At 38.0% G+C, this 15,957-nt stretch overlaps 1 long non-coding RNA gene across 1 annotated transcript; it reads left to right on the top strand.

The window, feature by feature from the left end:
- Window positions 1-13,827: 13,827 nt before the first annotated feature.
- LOC125864486 (uncharacterized) lies at window positions 13,828-15,678 on the top strand. The gene is made up of 2 exons (XR_007446235.1): window positions 13,828-13,874; window positions 15,404-15,678. It is a non-coding gene; the product is annotated as an uncharacterized LOC125864486 (long non-coding RNA).
- The last annotated feature ends 279 nt before the right edge of the window (window positions 15,679-15,957 follow it).

Raw genomic sequence — 15,957 nt, 5'->3', positions numbered from 1 at the left:
ACTAAGGATCATAAAATCCCTCAATATACAATAGGTTTCAGCTCAAGAACACAACCAAATCATGTCCCACAACCAACAATAACTTCCACAACACAACTAACAACATCAACAACAACTAACAACTTCAACAACAAATCCAATCTTTTCTCAAATCATAAAATGAGCTTGGTGTGTGGGGGAAAGGATCAACCCACACTAAAGAACTCACATACCTTGATAGGGATCACCCCCGACGAAATTCCACGACGGAAACTTGTTGATCTCCTCTTCTTCTCCTCTTCTTCTCTTCTTCTTCTCTTCTTCACTCTCAAGAACCCTAACTTTCTCTCTTTTAAAATGGAACAAAAATGATCCAAAAACAGCCTAACACAACAATATAACCTCAAAAGAAATGGTTTGTGAAAAGACCAAAATGCCCTTAAATTTCCGGACGGACTCCCTGCCAACTACCCCAACTTTCAAAGGGCATAACTCGCTTATACAAACTCGGAATCGAGCAAACTCGGTGGCGTTGGAAAGATCGTTCCACAAGCTTCACAACCATAACTGGAAATACTCCTAACTTATCCTGAGCTAGGAGTTATGACTGCACAAAGTTGGCCAAAAACTCACTGATTTCCACACTTAGCCAAATTTCCAGATTTTGAATTTTTCCAAAAAAATGACTACTTCCAATTTCAAGCTTCTTCATATTCATTTTAAATTGTCGGATGTTACAATATCTCCCCCTTGGGAGCATTCATCCTCAAATGAGGTTACTCTTACAAGGGTAAGGGTGTAACATCAATTCAAACACCCAACAAGCAATCATGCAACAACAACAACAACAACAACATGCCCATTAAAATTTTAAAGAGTACTAAGAAGGAAATTAATACCTCAATCTGCATTTCCTCCGGATTCAAAGAGATGTGGATATCTCTTTTTCATGTCCTCTTCGGCTTCCCAAGTAGCTTCCTCAACAAATTGGTTCCTCCAAAGGACCTTGACTGAGGCTACATCCTTTGTTCTCAACCTACGAACTTGCCGATCTAAACTTTGAACAGGAATCTCCTCATAAGATAAGTTATCCTTGATCTTGATACTTTCAGTCGGTAGGATCAATGAAGGATCGCCCATGCACTTCTTCAACATGGAGATGTGAAATACCGGATGAACCGCTACTAGTTCCTGTGGTAACTCCAACTCATAAGCAACATTGCCAATCCTCTTGGCTATGCGGTAAGGTCCAATATACCGGGGACTAAGTTTCCCCTTCTTACCAAACCTCATAACCCCCTTCATGGGTGAAACCTTCGAACATACCCAATCGTCTATTTCAAATTCTAACGCCCTTCTCCTAACATCGGTGTAGGATTTCTGACGACTTTGTGCCATTTTCAACCTCGCTTGAATCACTTTCACCTTCTCCATAGCTTGGTGAACTAAATCTGGTCCTATCAATTGTGCTTCACCAACTTCAAACCATCCAATAGGAGATCTACATCTTCTCTCAGAAAGAGCTTCTTATGGAGCCATCTGGATGCTAGAGTGATAACTGTTGTTGTAGGCAAACTCAATGAGAGGTAGGTGACCATCCCAACTCCCTTTGAAATCGATTACAAAAGCCCTCAACATATCCTCTAAGGTATGAATAGTGCACTCTGCTTGCCCATCAGTCTGAGGGTGAAAGGCAGTACTTAAGTTAACCATTGAACCCAAGCCCTTCTAAAAAGATTTCCAGAACTGTGCAGTAAACTGTGCACCTCTATCTGAAATAATGGAGATTGGGACTCCATGAAGTCTCACTATCTCTTGAACATACAACTTGGCATAATCTTCTGTTGTATTGGTAGTCTTTACCGGTAGAAAATGAGCTGACTTTGTCATTCGGTCGACAATTACCCAAATAGAATCATGCTATCTGCGAGACCTTGGCAACCCTGTGATGAAATCCATATTGATCATCTCCCACTTCCACTCTGGAAGTTCTATCCTCTGAACCAAACCACCGGGCCTTTGGTGTTCAACTTTCACTTGTTGGCAATTTGGACACTTAGCAACAAACTCAGCAATGCCCTTCTTCATGCCATTCCACCAATAAACTTCACACAAATCATGATACATCTTGGTGGAACCCGGATGAATAGAATATCTGGAGCTGTGAGCTTCCTCCATAATCTTCTCTTGGAGTCCATCTACCATAGGTACGCATAATCTACCTTGAAATCTCAAAACACCATTTCCCCCTTGTTCAAAAGCTAATACTTTTTGCTTTTGAACATTTGCCTTCAACTCAAGCAAAATGGGATCTTGATCTTGCTTCTCTTTCACTTCTGACATTAATGATGACTCGGCCCTGCTCGTTACCGTTATTCCTCCTTCTGCGGAATTTGTAAATCTGACTCCCAGGCATGCCAGTCTGTGAACATATTTTGCTAACTCTCTCCTTCCTTCTTCAATATGGGCGATGCTACCCATAGACAACCTGCTCAAAGAATCAGCAACAACATTAGCCTTACCTGGGTGGTAAAGAATACTCAGGTCATAATCCTTGAGTAACTCTAACCACCTCCTCTGTCTGAGATTAAGCTCTCTCTGAGTAAGCACATATTGAAGGCTCTTGTGATCAGTGAATATGTCGACATGCACACCATACAAGTAATGACGCCATATCTTCAAAGCAAATACTACAGCAGCTAGTTCTAAGTCATGGGTTGGGTAGTTCTTCTCATGAACCTTCAACTGTCTGGAGGCATAAGCTATAACTTTGCCATTCTGCATTAAGACACAACCCAAACCAACTCTAGATGCATCACAATACACCACAAAACCTTGAGTACCTTCTGGTAGCGTCAAAACTGGAGCTGTAGTCAATCGCTTTTTCAATTCTTGAAAGTTTTTCATACAAGCTTCAGACCATTGAAATTTCACTGTCTTCTGATTCAACTTGGTCAAAGGAGATGCAATAGTCGAGAACCCTTCAACAAACCTTCTATAATAGCCAGCCAAACCCAAAACTCCTAATTTCAGTTGGAGATGTGGGTCTAGGCCAATTCTGCACTGCCTCAATTTTTTGAGTATCAACTTTAATTCCATCACCGGACACAATGTGGCCTAAGAACGCCACAGACTTAAGCCAAAACTCACACTTAGAGAACTTGGCATACAACTCCTTGTTTTTTTCAAAGTCTGAAGAACTGTTCTGAGATGACTAGCATGATCTTCTTCATTCCTTGAATAGACTAGTATATCATCAATAAAGACAATAACAAACATATCTAAATAAGGTTTGAAGACTCTATTCATCAAATCCATGAAAGCTGCCGGCGCATTGGTCAAACCAAAGGACATGACCAAAAACTCATAATGACCATACCTGGTTCTGAAAGCTGTCTTTGGGATATCACATTCCCTTACCCTTAACTGATGATAGCCTGATCGAAGGTCAATCTTTGAAAAACAAGTGGCACCCTGAAGCTGATCGAAAAGATCATCAATCCTCGGAAGAGGGTACTTGTTCTTGATGGTAACCTTATTTAACAGGCGGTAGTCTATACACATTCTAAGGGAACCATCTTTCTTTCTCACAAACAAGACTGGAGCGCCCCAAGGCGAGACACTTGGTCGAATGAAACCCTTATCTAGGAGATCTTTCAACTCTGCTGGTGCCATTCTATATGGAGGAATAGAGATAGGACGAGTATCTGGAATGAGATCTATGCCGAAATTTATTTCTCTCTCGGGAGGAATTTCGGGTAGATCATTAGGAAAAACTTCTGGAAACTCTCTTACTATAGGAACTGACTGGAAATGAGGTATCTCAACACTAGAGTCATGAACTCGGACTAAGTGATAGATACAACCCTTCAAAACTAACTTTCTCGCCTTAAGGTACGAAATGAAACGACCCTTAGGCACTGCTGAATTTCTACTCCACTCTATGACTGGCTCATTCGGAAACTGAAACTTAACCACTCGAGTTCTACAGTCTATCGATGCATAACAAGCATGAAGCCAATTCATACCTAGAATGACATCGAAATCTATCATGTCTAACTCAACCAAATCAGCCCTGGTGCTTTTGTGAGTGATGGAAATAGGACAATCACGATAGACTCTTTCTGCTAAAATAGATTCCCCAACAGGTGTAGAAACACAAAAGGGTTCACAAAGTCCTTCAGGAAGAACCTCAAACTTATTTGCAACATAAGGAGTTACAAAAGATAAACTTGTTCCTGGATCTAGCAAAGCATACACATCAAAAGCGAAGACCTTGATCATACCAGTGACAACATTTGGAGAATTCTCTTGCTCATGGCGACTGGTGATTGTATAAAGGCGATTTGCTCCTCCACCTATACTAGAAGTAGCTCCTCTAGGTGCCGTCCTGTCTGGGGGAACAACTGAAGAAGACTGTGCTTTATTGCCCCCATTACCCTGCCTATTCTTTGGACACTCTCGCATGAAATGTCCATTCTGACCACACTTGAAACAACCAATGGAGCCCTCTCGACAAATACCTGAGTGGTTTCTACCACACTTGGCACAAGAAGGAGGCTTACTACTCCCTTGCGGCACACTACCCGAAGATTGCGCTGGTCTAGCCTTGAAGTCCTTCGAGTTCTGGCCATTAAATTCACCTCTGTATCTGGGTGCAGGTGCTCTAGCAAATGATGGAGCAGGTCCCTTTTGCCTTTGTTGGAAGGATGGACGATTCATATTACCTTTCTGCTGCCCGGACTCATTACCGGTCTTGGCTCTCTTACTTCTGAACTCCTCCCTGTCCCTCAGCTTCTCTTCCTCAACCTGTTGCACATAAACCATCAACCTTGATATGTCCATGTCCCCGATAAGCAATGCAGCCCTACCTTCCTTGCTCGACAACCGAGACAGCCCAGCAACAAACAAGCTTATTCTATTCCTCATGTCCGCAACCATCTTCGGAGCATAGCGGGATAATTTTGTGAACTTCAAACTGTACTCATGAACACTCAAGGACTCCTGCTTAAGTGTGAGGAACTCACGTACCTTGGCCTCTCTCAATTCTCAAGGAAAGAAATTCCCCAAGAAAGCTTCCTCAAAACAGGCCCAACTCGCAGGTGGTGCATTTTCAACTCTGCCCCCTTTCCACAGGTCGAACCAAGTTCTAGCAACATCCTTCAATTGATACGCAGCTAGTTCAACCCGCTCAATATCTGCCACATGCATCACATCAAAAATCTTCTTCAACTCCTCAATGAAGTTCTCTGGATCCTCAGTAGTACTCGAACCCATGAAACTCGGAGGATTCATCCCCAAGAACTCATGAATCCTAGAAGTGTCAGCTCCTTCCTGTCGAGCTCCCCTTTGCTGACCAATCTGATTAGCTACAGCTTGACTCAACATTCTAATTGCCTCTCTGAACTCGGCATTAGAAACTTTCCCTTGATCTTGCACTCCCGGGGCATAAGGTAACTCTTGCTCATCAACATAACGTCTAGGAAAACGCCCTCTACCAACTCTTCGTGGAGGCATGACTATCTGAAACATGCGCAGGCACAGATTAGAAAAAAACTTTTTAGAGATCAACTCTAACGCATGAAATGAGTGTGAAAGAAATGAGAAATCTTCCTAAATGTTGCAGCCTCCCAATTATAGATGTGGCGCGCTTCACACCGACAACTAGGACTCTACAGACACGGCTTCATAGACTCCCTAGGACTCTTGAACTATGTGCTCTGATACCAAGTTTGTCACGCCCCGAGCCTACACCCTAGGCGGGACCGGCACCCGGAGACCATTTCTGGCCCCAAGTGAACCCTTGGCCTGGCTTTCTTAACTCAGCGGAAACCTAACCCAACAGAATAACTCAATGCAATGCAATATTACAAAACAACCTAACTTATAAATTATGGCCATAAAGGCAACTCAAATCTCAAAATAGAATATTTACATATATACATAGATGAGAGACTCAAAACTAACTGACTGACTGTCTGTCTATGAAGCCTCTAAAATACTGAGATGGATGTTGGGACAGACCCCGCAACATCCTAATAAAACAAAAACTAAGAACACAAAATAATTGAGTCCTCCGGAATGCAAGGAAGCTCACCACTAACTCTGGAGTGCTCAGATGGATCAACGACGTGCAGGATGCTAATCCGGGGTACCTGTATCTGCATCATAAGACGATGCAGGCCAACTGGCATCAGTACATGGAATGTACGAGTATGCGAGCTGGAAACTAAGCAACATAGGCTAGAAGGAAATTTGGAAGAAACTGAAAAGTTTACCTTTCTCAACTCAACTCAACCTGACTGACTTCTTTCAATATAAGGCAATTTAAAACAAGTGCAATATAAAGAAAGATTGTTTAAAACATGCTATAAATTCTGTGTGTATACAATGATACAATAAGCCTGAAATGTATATAGAAATACAATGAACTGATGTATATAAAAATACAATAATCTCTGTGAATGAAAATACAATAACTACTGTGGGAGTTTCTCTAACCGACAACCATCACATGAGAACTATAGTGATGATACAGCGATCGACCTCACGCTGCCAGAGTATCTTATACCCGGCCAAAGGTATAAGACTTGAACTGCCTAATGGATCCACTAGTCTAATATGAAAAGGATTCATCTAAAAAGTATGATCATTTTCTACCCATGGTGGCTAACATGGTTCTATGGGGGCTGTGGGTTCTTTGAACACTCCCCCAATTCGGTGCTCGATACTACTCCCAAAAATGTACTGGCTCTTATGTTTTTAAAACATATTTATTCCTGCTGATTGAGATAATTACTCAAAAAAAAAAACTATCCCGAAGGCTCTTTTGGAAATCTCAGTTTCCAACCTTGTTTAAATGTAAAGACATTTCTTTAAAACTTCTTTGGGAATACATAGTTCCCTAATAACTTTGAGAAAATGAACTCAACTTTAAACTCTTGACTCTTTACTCTTTACTTGACTTGCAACTTGAGCCTTAGAATGAAGTTAAAACGTTCAATAAAGACTCTTGAAAAGCTTGGAGGACTTGCTTGAACTAACTTCTTAACTTCTACGCTTAACTTCTAATTTCACTTGACTTCTAACTCGACTTGACTTGGAAACTAACTTCACTTGAATTGGAAACTAACTTCACTTGACTTCTAACTTTACTCTCCTTAAATTGGAATTATGAATTCAAGGGTAATGATTTGTGTTTGGAAGGACCCCATGATGTTTAGGAACATTTTTGGACAGCTAAACTTAAGAGGAATTACGAATTTAAATTCTGAAAACAGGGCAGATTTTGTTCGCAGAGGGAACACAGCCGCAATGCAAACTTGTTTCCCTGAAAGCAGCCTGCATTTTCTCCTTCATGTTGCCAACTCTAACCCTCTTAACTTCAAGGGTTCATTTCCCAAACACTTGGGGTCATAAACCCCTCAACCTACAGTGGATTCCACTCAAAACACAACCAAATCTGTCCCAAATCAGCCAGAACTTCAACAACACAACCAACAACTTCAACAACCAAAATAGATCTTTTCTTGGAATTAAAAACGAGTTGGTGTGTGGGGGTATGAACCAACCAACACTAAGGATCATAAAATCCCTCAATATACAATAGATTTCAGCTCAAGAACACAACCAAATCATGTCCCACAACCAACAATAACTTCCACAACACAACTAACAACATCAACAACAACTAACAACTTCAACAACAAATCCAATCTTTTCTCAAATCATAAAATGAGCTTGGTGTGTGGGGGAAAGGATCAACCCACACTAAAGAACTCACATACCTTGATAGGGATCACCCCCGACGAAATTCCACGACGGAAACTTGTTGATCTCCTCTTCTTCTCCTCTTCTTCTCTTCTTCACTCTCAAGAACCCTAACTTTCTCTCTTTTAAAATGGAACAAAAATGATCCACAAACATCCTAACACAACAATATAACCTCAAAAGAAATGATTTATGAAAAGACCAAAATTCCCTTAAATTTCCGAACGGACTCCCTGCCAACTGCCCCAACTTTCAAAGGGAATAACTCGCTCATACGAAGTCGAAATTGAGCAAACTCGGTGGCGTTGGAAAGATCGTTCCACAAGCTTCACAACCATAACTGGAACTACTCCTAACTCATCCGGATCTAGGATTTATGACTGCTCAAAGTTGTCCAAAAACTCGCTGATTTCCACACTTAGCCAAATTTCCAGATTCTGAATTTTTCCAAAAAAATGACTACTTCCAATTTCAAGCTTCTTCATATTCATTTTAAATTATCGGATGTTACAGTAGGCTCGGAGCGTGACATGATTAATATGGACTTTATTACTGGCTTGCCGCGATCTCGCAGACAACATGATTATATATGGGTAATTATAGATCGGATGACTAAATCAACCTATTTCTTGCCGATAAAGACTACAAATTTAGCCGAAGATTATGACAGGTTGTACATTCATGAGATAGTTTGACTTCATGGAACTCATGTATCTATCATTTTAGATAGGGGTGCACAATTCATCGCTTAGTTTTGGAAGTCTTTCCCGAAAGGTTTGGATTCAAAGGTGAACCTTAGTACTACTTTTCATCCTCAGACGGATGGCCAAGCAGAGCACACAATTCATATCCTAGAGGACATGTTGAGGGCATGCGACATGGATTTCAAAGGTAATTAGGATGACTACTTTCCTCTTATAGAATTCGCTTATAATAATAGTTATCACTATAGTATTCAAATGGCTCCTTATGAAGCTCTTTATAGGTGAAGATGTAGATCTCTTATTGGTTGGTTCAAAGTTGGTGACGCTGAGTTGATAGGGCCGTACTTGGTTCATAAAGCCATGGAGAAAGTAAAGGTTATTCGGGAAAGGCTAAAAACAACACAAAGTCGTCAGAAATCCTATATGGATGCTACAATGAGAGAATTAGAATTTGAGGTTGATGATTGGGTTTACTTGAAGGTTTCACCTATGAATGGTGTTATGAGATTTGGTAAGAAGGGGAAACTCAGCCCCCGGTACATTGGTCCTTACTGAATATCCAAGAGAGTTGGCAATGTAACTTATGAGTTGGACCTAACGTCAGAATTAGTAGTAGTCCACCCGGTATTTCACATATCCATGCTAAAGAAGTGTCTGGGTAATCTTTCACTTATTGTACCTACCGAGAATATTGGTATCAAGGACGGTCTATCTTATGTGGAGATGCCCATTTAGATTCTTGATCGTTATGTTCACAAGTTGAGGACCAAAGAAGTTGCATCAGCTAAGGTCTTATGAAGGAATCAATTTGTTGAGGAAGCTACTTAGGAGGCTGAGGAGGATATGAAGAAGAGGTACCCTCACCTCTTTCCTTCTGACCAAGGTACTAACTCTTTGTAAAGTACTCTTTAAGTTGATATGTTAAGTTTATGTTAATAGTATGACGTGTGTTCGAGTTTGGTTGCTAGATGCTTTCGAGGACGAATGTTCCCAAGGGGGAGATATTGTAACACCTTAGATTTAAAAAAGAACTAAAGAAAAATTCTCACAAGTCACCATCAGTTTTTATTTTTGGTCAACTTCAAACGACCATATCTTTTAACACATAAATATTTAGGTGACCCATGACCTGCCAAGTTCAAGGTCTTTCCAATGCCTCCACGTTTGCCTAATTTCGAGCTCGGGGTGAAACTTATGCCCGTTTGAGTGAAGCATCCCTATTTAATGCATCTCAATCGTATTAGAAAGGTATTTTGGTCTTTTATTTTTTCTAATAGGCCTAGCATGTGTAGTTCACCCCAAATAAGGGTTTAATCAGATTTAGACCACGCTTTCACATTCCAAAACACTTAGAGTTTAAGAGCGGGATTTCAAGAGGAGAAAAGGGTGGGGTTTCAAGCGTTCTTTCAAAAACTGAGGATTTATCTAAGAACATTGTCCTTTCAAAGTATGTAAGACTTCTCAGTGTTGGACTTGTTCGTCCTCACACCCTACATCTCAATTTAGCCAAGAAACAGTTACATCTAAAGGATCCATTCATGATTATTGATATTGAATTTCATTCTTTAGAAATTTAAGTTTGATTTCCTTAGTTCTCTTAAAAATCTTGTAGTGTTGTTCATGCTTAGCAACACATGAACCCTAGGGATTTGTAAATTTATGTTTTAAAAAGGAATTGTATAAATTTATCATGCATTGGCTTTGGGTTTGAGAATCCAAACTAGTTTGAAGCTTGAATTTTACCAAAACAATTCGTCAATTGCTGGGGAGGGGCCTGGGGCGGCGTGCCAAGATATCGCCTAGGCCTGACTTCAGTAGTTTAGGCCCTAATGTGACATGCCAGTAGTATGCCAAGGCCGGAATTCTAAAGTTTGGGCCCTAGCGCAACGCGCCAACACTATGCCAAGGCCTGACTTCAGTAGTTCAGGGCCTAGCGTCGTGCGCCAGCAATACGTCAAGGTTTGCTGGGCTGATTCTTTTCTTTGTTTCATCCGGTACATGTTCCTTTAAGTTGTCCTCATGTCTCCCTTCTCTATACTAGGTCCTATAAGGTCTATTCATATTTGAAAGTCCTTAGATATCCTAATCACGTGTCCAAGTGTGCATTCAAGACTAAAGTGAATTTACATGAAAAGTTTCAAGGCTCTATTTTCAGAAAAATATAAGAGTTTCCAATGGCTATGCATATTGATCTTGGGCTTGAAACATAAGTCCATAAGAATACTTTTAAATATAAGTATGAGTTATGTTTTTAAAAAGCCCTTCAGAAAAGTAAAAGCCCCTTTCTTTGCAAGGGTGAATTGAGCATAATTGATATTGTTTATTATTTTGGGAGTAGTATCGAGCAACGAATTGGGTTAGATTCTTTTATAACTCAAAAGTCCCATAAAACTACGTAGCCAGCATAGGATAGGATAGAATTGACTCATCATGCGACTCACCACTGCCTCTGAGAAGTCCTTTTAGATGGATCATAGTTATAGTACCATATCATCCTATACCCTGCCAAAGTATAGGATTGCCCTTGCCACGTGGGAGAAACGTTGTATCATTGTTAGGCGCATGGTAGTGGTTGTAGGTTAAAGAAACTCCACACAAGTAAACTATATTATTTTTCATATTGCTTTTATTACATATCTTATTGTAAAGTTTAAATGGTTTACGCTTCATGTTCATGTATTGATTTTAGTTGAGTTTCTTTGAGTCATTCAGTTCAGTTTCTGTTTTACTTAGTCATATTACATACTCGTAAAATTTGTTACGTGGGTCACCGTCGGTATCTTGAACCTAGTCACTCGTGGAGAAGAAGAAAGAAATTTAATGGGAAGAAAGAAAAAAGATCGAAACCAAAAGAGCTATCAGGAGATGATGTCTTACAACAATTGGATTTACTCAGTACTTATAGAGCAGGAAAACACTCAAATAATAAGAAAAAGAAACGTCTTCCTGAAGAGTTGAATTGGGTTAGGAGAAGTATTTTATTTGAGTTACCATACTGGAAGGGCTTGAAATTGCGGCATAATTTAGATGTTATGCACATAGAAAAAAATATTTGTGAGAGTATTTTGGGGACACTATTGGATATTGATGGGAAAACTAAGGACACATATAAAGCAAGACTAGATCTTAAGGATATGAACATAAGAAAAGAACTATGGTTGCAACAGGATGGTTCTAGTTATAAAATGCCAGATGTTTGTTATAGTATGTCAAAAAAAGAGAAAAAAAAAATTTGGGCATTTTTAAAATTAGTTAAGTTTCCTGATGGTTATGCTGCAAATATCTCAGGGTGTGTAAGTGTAGATGATGGTAAGATCACTAAACTCAAAAGTCATGACTATCATGTTTTGTTACAACGAGTGCTGCCAATTGCTCTTCGTGGATTTGTAAATAAGGATGTCTCTTTAGTATTAATTGAGTTAGGCCATTTCTTTCAACGATTATGTTGTAAGACATTAAGAAGAGATGACTTAGAACAACTTGAAAGGGATATAATTATTATATTATGTAAGCTTGAGATGATCTTTCCACCTGCTTTTTTTTATGTTATGATACATTTGGATGTGCATTTGCCACGAGAGGCCATGTATGGGGGACCTGTACAATATCGTTGGATGTACAAAATTGAGAGGTTTTTGTGCAAGCTTAAGCGTTATGTATGAAACAAGGCACGGCCAGAAGGTTCTATTGCAGAAGGGTATATTATTGATAAGTGTTTGACATTTTGCTCTATGTATCTTACTGACATTGAGACAAGATTTAATCGTGAAAATCGGAATGATGATGGATTTAGCAACAATGGTGAACTTGTTCTAGACATATTTTCAAAGAGATTTAGGCCATATAGAGATGGAAAATATGATGTTATACCAAACAAAGATTTTGATATAACTCGATGGTATGTGTTGAATAATTGTGAAGAAGCAGAACTTTTTCTTCAGTAAGTACTTTTTCTATTTTATATATTTATGTTGACATTTTATTATTTTAATTATTTCTATATAATTTTTTATTAAATGCAGGGAGCATAAATAAGAGTTGTTGAACCAAGCTGTTGTGAATATAGATGAGAAACACAAAGAACAATTTCCTTTATGGTTCAAAAGAAAAGTAAGTGATTTCAGATAATAATCATGTTGTTGTGTTTATTTTTTTTTCTTCTTTACTAATTGAACGCAACAAGTTTTTCTCATAGATTATGCAGTTATATACTAAAGAAAAGTCAACATCTATCAAGAAATTATATCCTTTGGCAATGGGATCTGATGTGCGTGGAAGAACACATACTGGTTGTATTGTAAATGGTGTTAGGTATCATATTCAACGGCGCAATGAATTATGTAAAAGTCAAAATTGCGGTATAGTTGTTGCAGGCTATCATGAAAATGAGGTGATTGACTTTTATGGTATTATAATTGACATCCTTGAGTTAGAGCATGTTGAGGAAAATCGAGTTCTCTTATTCAAATGCAAGTGGTTTGATCTCCGCAAGAAAATAGGGATGCAAAAAGATAAAAAATTTACGAGCATTTGCGTTAAAAGATTTTGGTATGAACGTGATTCTTTTGTACTAGCTACTCAAGCAAAGCAAGTATTTTACATTGATGACCCAAAATTGGGAGAGAATTGGCAAATTGTGCTCAAATTTCAAGATAGACACTTATACGATGTGCCCGAGAAAGAAACTTTGGAGACTGAAAGTGATGAGTTACATATTACAAATGATGAAGTGTATCAAGACATGTCATTGGAAAGTAATTCAATTGTATGTGATACAGTGGATATGTTGAGTCAACTACATAGAGATGATGTTGATTCAGTTATCTTAGATGCAAATGTAATTGAATTAGAGGCTCAAAAAGAACATGAAGTTCATTATAACGAAGAAAATTCTGACCAAGAGGATGAAACTATGATAGAGTACATCAGTGATCATGAGGAGAATGGAGGTAATAATGGTACTAATGACAATGAAGCTGATACAACAAGTGATGGTGATGATGTGATGATATTGGCTTGTGATGTAACCTCATAATAGTAAGGCAATTACATGTTAATAGCTCTTGTGCATTATGTATATCATGTTTGAAAACTGTCAAAGTAGCAGTCTTATCACTACAATGAAAATCACTTTTAGTGAAAATTATTTGTCGGTACTTGAAGGTAATAGCCAGTAAAGGTCAAGTAGCTTATAAGTACTTAAAATTTATTATTTTTATCTTTTCTTCATAATTTATTTCATTCCCTACTTTTCTTTTATGCATTCAAAGGATAATTCCTTTTTTCCTCAAATCATTTTTTTTTTTACTTTAGAGACAGCCCCCACCCCTCCCACCATCACTAACATCTTCTGTTTTTTATATTTTCTTGTAGGGATCCATATCATTGGACTAAATGTATATGAAGGGGATGAAATTGCAGGTTTGCCTCTCTTTTTGTAGCTACTTATCTCTAATATAGTGAATCAACTAACAATTCTAGTGTTATGACCTTGTTTAAAATGGTTTTACTGTGTTTAGCTTTTAGTTTTGGGGCTTCCTCATGGATGAACATGTTTTTTTTTTCTGCATGCATTTTCTCTGATTATCAACTTCTTTTGACAAATTGCACATGTTATTATATGCTTTATGTTGAAATCTTTATATCGCCTCATGGATTTCAATTACTCATTTGGAGTTTTATCTATTTTTTTTTGTTGATATCGTTATATTACTAATATCTTTGTTATAGTGTTGTTTTTACCTAAACTTGTTCTGAAGTGATTCAATATAATTGAGATTATTTTTGAAATTTCATGTGGTTTGAAAATATTAACTAAGATATGTCAATTATGGTAGTCTGACCCTCTAGAGTTGAATCAAAAACTATTTCTCAATGATATTTTTTATAGAAATTCAGTCTCTCTCACACACACACATATATATATTGATTATATATGATTAAATCTCAAACTAGCTATCTAAATCAGTATACATAGTTATTAACATAGCCTAATCTTAATGTCTAGCTCAATTGATTAAAATAGGAGTTCTTGGAATAGTAGTTGATTTCCATTGGTAGCTCTAACATTGCAAACTAGTTCCCCAACTGTACTCTCTACATACCTGCTCCTCTTTTTGAAAATCCTCAAGTTCCTCTCTATCCAAATGGCATTAATTGCTTCAGTGAAAACCATTCTAAAAGCTTGACAGTGTGTGATCTCCCTTTTCGATTATGAATTGCCCAATCTAAATGTAGTTTACAGGCTTTGGAAGTAACCATTGGTCTTCTAATCCATTGCCTGAGTCTTGACGATATGTTAAGATTATAACTGCATAAGAAGAATAAATGGTCTCTGCTTTCACCAGTGATTCTATAAAGGCCGCACTTTGGCTCCACGTTTATTCTCCATTTGATCAATCTGTCAGTTGTTAGCATCCTCCCATGAAAGTGTAACCACATGGTAACTTAGCTTTTGGCTTTGCATCATTCTGGAACATCATGCATTTCCACCTTACTGTTTCAGTTATGTTCAGTAGTTGAAAATAGATTAGACCAATCATGTTTGTGCCTCCTCTTCTGGCTACTAGGCCATCTTTAAGCATCTATCTAGTACCAATAATTTGTTTGACCATCTCAATTTCCTATTGAGGGATGGGCATTGTGATGATAACTTGATTTTTGATATATTATAAGTGAACCCATCTAATCTTAGTCGATCATGCTTGTTGGCATAGTCCCAACACTTTGTAGCAATTGCACCCTTATTCCACAATATTAGGATAGTAAGATTGAGTAAATCACACACCTTAGGTTAGCATACCTTATATGAAACAAACAAGACTGATTATTGTTACCATTTCTGAAAAGGGTGTTTATTTCATTATATTTTATTATTATTATAAAAATTTGTAGTTAATTGTTATTACTGATTGAGTTAGTGACTCACTCTCTGCTATATTTTATTACAGAGATCACAAGTGACGTCGATGATGCTTTCTTTAGCTAGAGTGCACGAGTTGACAAATTTTTGGTTAACGGAAATTGCTTTGTGCGGGCAAGAAGATATTTATTTGATATCGTTCTTTTCTATTTAACTCTTAAAGTCGCTTCATTAGTCAATTCACTATTGTCATATGTATTCTTTTGTCATTATCTACTTGTGACTAGTATTAGACTTCTTTTCGTATTTTGAGATGAATTTAGTATTATTATATTTTGAATAGAATGTTGATGATTATTATGACTTGTTTTTGGCGATATTGGTCGGATATGTTATTGATTTCTAAGACAGGAATATTTTTAGACAAGCCCAAAAACAAGGGAAACTCTGCCCAATTTTATATAAATTATTGTTAAGACTTGCTTTGAATCCTACTCCTTAGTATCGGTTACGGTTCTAAATTTGATAGTCACACAAGTAATTTAGCTAGTGCACAAGAAGATCATTCGCAACTAGTAATTTTATTGAAATTATTAAAGTTTCTTCTAATTTAATTAGATATTACGATAATGTAATTCCACT

This window comes from Solanum stenotomum, chromosome 5 (genome assembly GCF_019186545.1).
Source record: "Solanum stenotomum isolate F172 chromosome 5, ASM1918654v1, whole genome shotgun sequence".
Taxonomy (NCBI): domain Eukaryota; kingdom Viridiplantae; phylum Streptophyta; class Magnoliopsida; order Solanales; family Solanaceae; genus Solanum; species Solanum stenotomum.
The sequence above is the reverse complement of the archived record's forward strand: the minus strand, read 5'-3'. Positions and strand labels throughout refer to the sequence as shown.